This window comes from Varanus komodoensis, unplaced genomic scaffold (assembly GCF_004798865.1).
Source record: "Varanus komodoensis strain SLA01 unplaced genomic scaffold, ASM479886v1 scaffold8, whole genome shotgun sequence".
NCBI classification, from domain to species: Eukaryota; Metazoa; Chordata; class Lepidosauria; order Squamata; family Varanidae; genus Varanus; species Varanus komodoensis.
Window position 1 is genome coordinate 17512369 of NW_025336481.1, and position 6000 is coordinate 17518368.

A 6000-nucleotide genomic window follows, 5' to 3' on the forward strand; every position below is an offset into this window, starting at 1 on the left:
CAGGATGCCCTTATTTGTACAACTGGGCATATGTAACCCTCCAGAAAGATGTTTGCTGGAAAATGGATAAGTGGTGAAATGCACAACCCACAGTCCACTCACAGTTCAAAATTATTAATACTTCATAGGCCAGTTGCCTAGCTCATTTGTAAAAGAATAAAACCCCAATTGGGTGGCCGCTGAGATATCCTAAAGTCTTACCATAACTACCATCTCAGGACTTATGTGATGTTCAGAATACTGAAAGAAAGAAGCAATGAATTTGTTGTTTCATTTTATGTTAAGCATTTTTACCCTGATCCCAGAATGGCTTACAAAGATCAGAAATAAGACAATCCATGCCTGCAGGCTTACAAGGCAAAACACACAACACAAAAGGAAAAAGGATTGTGAGAGGCAGCAAGGAGGGGAAAAGCAAACTTGGGCATTTGATTCTTAGGGTCAAATGACAGAATCGTTAACCGCACAGTGGCATAGGTAAAGCACATACCATATTTTTCGCCCTATAAGACGTGCCTGACCATAAGACGCACCTAGTTTTTAGAGGAGGAAAAAAGAAAAAAAATATTCTGAATCAAATGGGCACATACTCACAGGCACATTCCCCATCACTTCCCCATGGGCTGCACATCTGACAGACTTACTGCACACACATATTTGCTCTATAAGACGCACAGACATTTCCCCTTACTTTTGACGGGGGGAAAAGTGTGTCTTATAGAGCAAAAAATACGGTAGTTTACTGTAGAGTAAGTGTGCAGGGCTCTGAATTGAACTGAACCCTGGGAGGGGAAACTTAAACCTTTTTCCCTTATGAATGGTTTTTTCCCCAAAATTGTACATGCACACGCATGCACAGGGCTGGAAGTGGGAAATACAAAGCCTCCATTGGTGCCAATGGAAGTTCCCCTCCACTTTGCCCTGCCCCACCCCACAAAGGGAATTTGCAGGAGAAACAGTGGGAAGGTGCTCGTGTGCAGGAAGTCCCAATCTGAATTAGAGCTGCATGCACTTATTCTGGAGAAAAATAAAAGAATTTCTTCACACGCATACTATACAAGTAGCATAGTTTGACACTTGGGGGATATGGGGGGTCAACTGCAGACCAATGAAGGGCTGCATTTCCTCTGCCGCTGTGGGCCTCAACAGTGACTGCAGGCAGCTGGAGGGGTCTTAATCTGCAACAAGCCATGGTGAGCTCGCCTTTCGCATCCTCTTCCCATTGGCTTCACAGGTGGAGTTTGGTAGTAAGATCCAACCGCCTTCCATGTGTTCTAGCAGAGGGTACAGCACCAAATCCTCAATGTCACAACCCATATTTACAACACCTTTTAAAAACATTAAGGGATTTTAAAAAGGTGGCATATATAATTCCCCTCCTCCTTTCAATCTTGTCCTCAAAAGAACAATCCTGTGAGGTAGGCTGGGCTGAGAATCTGGCCCAAGGTCACGGAGGCAGCTGTCCTGTACTCCTAACCACTGCCCCACACTGGCTCTCCATTACAACCATTTCTGTGAGCAACTTGTGGCCCTGCAGATGTTTCAGTCCACAACTCCCATCAGGGATGGTCATGGTTGTAGGCAAAAGGCTGCCTGGCTTCTGTGATCAGCTTAACGCCAGTGGAATCCTGTGTGTTAAGGGGAAATGGTTTGAGGGCCCAGAATATGGTTCAACACAGCTAAATACAGTTCACACAATAAAATGTGCCCATTCAAAGAATGAGTACATTTGGCAAATGCTCACAAATACACTTTATGAGAGAGAAAAAAGCATGATTGACACATAAATTTAGGAAAATATGCACAAAAATTCATGCAGAAAATAAAGCTGGCAATCCACTATGAATATGAGTTGGAATGACCTTGAGGTGAAAAGCAAAGAACCTCAACAAGCTCTAGTTTTAGAGATTCCTACACCCCAGTGTATGACCAGAGTCCAGTTATACCATCAGGCTAAATGGCACAGCAAGCTTGCTGTACAAGGTACAGTACCCTGATCACTTGTGAGCATCCAGCAAGCCTAAGTGCCCCTCCTAAATGGTAATGGGGACCAATCACTCGGCTCCTCAGTGCTGTGATTTATCTCTGTGATTTAATACCGCCATTTGCATGGAAGGGACGGTGCAGAGCCTTCTCTCCTTCCTAACACAGCCATAACTCTCTCTGCTTGTCACTCATTCCCTTAAGGGACTGGATGGCTGGTAATGATGTTCCCCTGTGGTGAAAAGCAAAACTAATCAGACATGCCCTCCTGAAGCAGAAAAGATGGGATGGGGGGAGGGGCGCAATAGCTCTTCTCTATTTTCTGCTACAGTGCCTGAAAAGCATCCTGCAGGAAGCAAGTAACATGCCTGGCAGGTAAAGGATCAAGTCAGCAGATTTGCATTCACAACACCTTGTTGACACGATGTACAAAAGGAGCAGAAAGTCTGCCTACTTCATCAGCCCTCTAAGATTTATTTTTACCTTCCTTAGGTTTCACCAGCAGGGTCTTCTATCCTTTTGTCTCCCAGAAACAAGGTGTTTCTCAAATGAATTCATTTATTTAATATTTAGTTGAGGCTTGTTCTCACCTTCTGTGTGTATTTCTTAAATACCATCTGGTTCAGATTTTCTCTTCTTTCTCAACTTTCCCAAAGTAATCAACATGTCCGCCCCTCCTGTCGAACATATGCCCCATTCTTTTGAATGCACTCATAATCTTGGGGTAGCTTTCACCAAAAAACAACCAATCATCAGGCAGCTCTTAATGATAAGTCAATCAAGCATAATTAGCAACTGTCTGAGTTAAACCTAAAATGCTACCAACTGTGCTAGTCTAACAAAAATAGGGCCAAGCAATTGCTGACAAGAACTAATCAACCTATCAAACTAGTTTTATACCAACTACACTGGCTACCAGTGGAAATCTGGGTCCAATTTAAAGTGTTTGTACTTACATATAAGGAGATGCTGGTTAGAAGAAGGGTCTTCTCAGCAGTTGTGCCCCACCTCTGGAATAGGCTCCCCAGAGAGGTGTGCCTGGTGCTGACTCTGCTAGCATTTCGGCACCAGGCAAAGACTCACTTTTTCTCCAGTTATTTTAACAATGGATTTTAATGACTACTAGTTTTAAATTGACCCCATGTCTGGTTTAGTGGATTTTAGTTCAAATTGTTTTATTTAACATATATTATATTATTATTTTAAAATATTATATTTTAAGTTTGCATTATGTGTTACTATGTTTTGAATATAGTGATTTAATGTTATTGATTTTAGAATGTTGTGTTGTTTTATATTATGAGCCATGCAGAGAGCCCAGATTTGGGCTATTGGAGTAGCATAGATAGTGAAGATGAAACTCAAATACTTTGGCCACCTAATGAGAAGGAAAGACTCCCTGGAGAACAGCCTAATGCTGGGAACAATAGATGGCAAAAGGAGAAGGGGGCGGCAGAGAATGAGGTGGTTAGATGGAGTCACTGAAGCAGTTGGTGTGAGCTTAAGTGGACTCCAGGGGATGGTGGAAGACAGAAAGGCCAGAAGGAATGTTGTCCATGGGGTCGCGACGGGTTGGACACGACTTCGCGACTAACAACAACAAATTCATTAAATAAATAAATTATATTATATTACATGAATTAATATGTGCACCATCTATTTGAAGCCTGCAGTCCCATCTTTAGCCACTAGGGGCTGGCTTCCCTAACTAGGACATAGCTTTGCCATCCATGGGGTTTGAGGCCAGGGGAGATTAATAAACCATGGAGCACCTTTGCACCCTTTCCAATTCTCTGGGGCAGACCTCTCTCAAAGGAACGGCGTGATTGGCCCCCTCAGAGGTTTATGGGGCTGCAATACAGCAGGGGCATCCCTAGGTGTGCAGCAAGCCAGGCTTCACTCAGACAGGACTTCCCAATGTGTCCATTAAGTTTTCATGAAAGCTTTGCTTGGCTAAATTAAGGGCTACTCCAACCATGCAAAATCAGGTCCATTCTTTAGTTTAGAGAAAAAGTCTCCCTTTAGTTATAAGTCCTCATATTTGAAACTAATGAAAATAACGGAAACTGCCAAATCAAACTGAACATTTCTGCACTCTGAAAAGTCAGATGTCAAAGAAATTTGGGGGAGAAAATTTTTATACATATAACTGCAGGAGGAGAGAATGGGTCTTTTCCTACATTTACCACAGCCATTGAAAGAACATGCTTTGCTTTTTCTTCCAGCTGTCTGGATCAAATGCTAATTATGCTTGATTGTTAGAGTTATGACAATTAGTGTTACGATTATGCTTGATTGTTAGAGTTATAACAATAAACAAATGGCAGAGAGGATGTTCAACAAGTGGGAATGACTCCAAATAGCATATTAGAAAAACAGTGCATGCAAGTAAAGGTGCCGGAGTGCACCGCTCTCACCCGTTAATGCTCATGCCAGTACCAACTTGAACAACTATTCCCAACAATAAAAAGGGTATTCCTAGGTTTCCTGGGATGCAATAGATACCATTTGGAAACATCCTGGGGCTATCCTTTGTGGCTCTACCACTGCCTGGACTGGCTCTGATACAGTTTCTTTCCCTCCTGCACATGGGCAGGGAATCAGGGTGCGCTTAGCAAAGGGCACAAAATGGGCCCAGCCTCTCCCTGATCTGAATGTGATCGGTCCTCAAAATCTGCTATTCATCTTTCTGCCTTACAGCAATTTAGTTTTTATTATAATATTTATAGCCTGGCTTTTTCCAGAAAGAAACCCGAGAAAACTGACATACGCCTTGCCCTCTCCCTTGCTTTATCCTCCCAACAACCCTGTGAGGTGGGTTCACCTGAGAGTCACAGACTAGCCTAAAGTCACCCAGTGAGCCTCATGGCTAAGCAGCAACTAGAACTTGGATCTCCGCAATCCCAGTGCAACGTTTTCACCACTATGCCACAATTTAGCTTCTTTTTTATGATGTTATAAAGCTCACATTGGCGTGTGTATATTCCATTCTCTTGACTTCATTAATAATTAGATTATTAAAAGGGGCTAGCTCAGATGCAAATTCAAGCCTTGCAATGTTGTTGGCGGCTCTTTTTAAAGGGAAAGAAATGTGCCCTTGGCCATCCTTATTTTAAACAGCAGAACTTATGAATCTTAACTAAATATTGTCATGTTGGGGATTAATATACAATTATGCAAAACCACTCTAATATTTCTGATGAAAATTAGATTCCATTGCCGCTGCTCTAATCAGTGATGACATTTTTAAAAAAGACTCATGACCTAAGATTTCTGTTGCTATGGTGATAAGTCTGCTAAACAGGAAGGAGCTAAAGGGAGGTACGTGTGTGTCTGTGTATCACCTGGGGTGCAGGTGCTGGCTGGCTGCCAGGATATCCTAGCACGGGGCTCTCTCCTCTGCACATGAGCCTATGACACGCAACACGCCGTCCCACCCTGGCAATACGCCACAGGCGCTTTGCGGGCACTTTGCCCACTCCCGCCCTCCCCTTCCTCCTTTTCCTCCTTTTCCTCCCAGGCAGTTCCCAGGGGACACCACAAAGAGGCACAAGCTCCCTTCTCTGGCAGTCCTGATCGTGAGCTGATTCCAGCTCACCGTGGCGGTCAAGGAGCCCCTGCAGGGAATATGCGGCTCATGCCCCGACAAGCAATAGGGTCCATTTCCAGCCACAGCTGGGACATGTAGAGGGTCCCTACCACTCCCTGGCACAGGGCAGTCTTCTGCATGTTGGTCCCACCAAGGCTGGAAATTGACTTCTGTGCACTTCAGGACATGAGAACATGAGAGGAGCCCTGCTGGGTCAGAGTGAGGGTCCACCCAGTCCAGCGTTCTCCTTGCACAGTGGCCGGCCAGCTGTCCACAGGATCTCACAAGCAGGATTTGAGGGCAACAGCCCCTTCCTGCCCAAGGCCCCCAGATCCTGGAGGTGGCATACAGGTATCAGGACTAGCAGCCATCAATAGCTGTATCCTCCCTGAATTCCTCTAATCCCCTTTTAAATCCATCACTGCATC